General features: G+C 49.9%; 1 protein-coding gene across 1 annotated transcript in view; it reads right to left on the bottom strand.

Moving 5' to 3' along the window:
* Positions 1-82, bottom strand: part of METTL21A (methyltransferase like 21A) — a 2,359-nt gene extending 2,277 nt beyond the window's left edge. The window contains exon 1 of the mRNA XM_010713478.3: positions 24-82. The gene's annotated coding sequence lies outside the window, so the exon portion shown is untranslated. The remainder of the gene's footprint in view (positions 1-23) is intronic.
* Positions 83-1,396: the final 1,314 nt, after the last annotated feature.

Genomic DNA, 1,396 nt, shown 5'->3' with positions numbered 1-1,396 from the left:
GGCCGCGGGGCCGAGCCGCTCACCAGCGGGGGTGTGGTGCCCGTGCTCCCACTGCCTTGTTTGTGCACGGCTGTCTCTTCACCTTTGGCTCCGTTTAATCTCTTGTTTGGCAAAACAACACAGCGCGCCTCTCCTTTGTCTCCTACCCAGTTCCTTGAACCTGCTCCAAAGCCTGCTAAAGGCCGTGGGAGGGCCGGGCAGCCGTCCTGGCTTCCCGGAGACGCTCGGCCGGGACTCCGGCAGCAGGAGGGCAGTGCCGGCCGTGCTTCTCGTTCCCTGCACGGGGCCAGAGCTGGCGTGCGCGGGTGACGGGAGAAGTGCCTGGGGGAACGGACCTACGCCCATCTCCGGGGGCTGCACCGCTCAGCGGCTCCCCGTGCCAGCCCTCAAACTCAGGGAGCACAACCAGCTCCAGAAGACAGCCCGGCTCTCCCAGGAAGAGCAAATCTGGCTGGCAGAAGAAAGCAAATGTGGTTATATGTGAAAGCTGTTGATTTCAACAGAGCGGCTTTAGATTCGTTAACAGCTTTGTGGAAGAGCATTACAAGCTGCACAGGGGAGCAGGAAACAAAGCGTGTTTTTAGGGTTCTGCTACTGTAGTGGAATGGATACCAGAATTCCACTTGCCCCAGACCGGTTCATACTTGTCTTAGGGCAACTCAGACTTCTTTTCCCAAGCAGGCCAGAGCAGGTGTGATGATTCAAGTTACTGTGGTTTTCTGTCTAAAGCGCTGGTTCCTTGCCACTACTCCTACTTGACAATAATGCAGCAAATACGCTTTTCTCAAGAACGTGTTTTTCTAAGACATATATCCCAGAGTATCTCAGCAGCTCGGCAGGCTCTCTACAAATCCTGCTCTTCTTCCCAGAAGTATTTCCCTTTCTTCCTTGCTAATATTACTTTGGCACTGACTGACTTCCACACGCCTTAGACAGAAGGCCAGGAATTATTTGCCAGAGCATAACTTGGTAGTGAAGCTATTAAAAAGGCAATTAAAGGCTATTAAAGGGCCCTACATTAAACTTTTTTTCCTCTCTACAAATCTGTTTTCCAAGTTACAGTACTCAAGTATTATAATGACAGAGTAAGAGACATGCTTTTTTCCCACTTTTCCTGACAGTAAAATGGCAAGGAAAAAGGCAAAGAATTCTATGCATAGGATAGTTGTCCAAAACTGAAGTGCTTTTTCTCCCAGCAGGGTGAGAGCTTAGCACAGCAATGAAGTCGGGAGAAATGTAACTCGGTTCCGCCTTTAAATGCTGCAGAAGGCAATATGGACATCTGAGCTGCAGATAAACTTGCAAAGTGGGAAACTGGTCATTGTGAGGAAAGCAAGGGTGAGTTAAAGCGAAAAGAAACACTGCTTTGAATCCATTCTTATCTCACTCAACAACT

Source organism: Meleagris gallopavo, chromosome 7 (assembly GCF_000146605.3).
Source record: "Meleagris gallopavo isolate NT-WF06-2002-E0010 breed Aviagen turkey brand Nicholas breeding stock chromosome 7, Turkey_5.1, whole genome shotgun sequence".
NCBI lineage: Eukaryota > Metazoa > Chordata > Aves > Galliformes > Phasianidae > Meleagris > Meleagris gallopavo.
The sequence above is the reverse complement of the archived record's forward strand: the minus strand, read 5'-3'. Positions and strand labels throughout refer to the sequence as shown.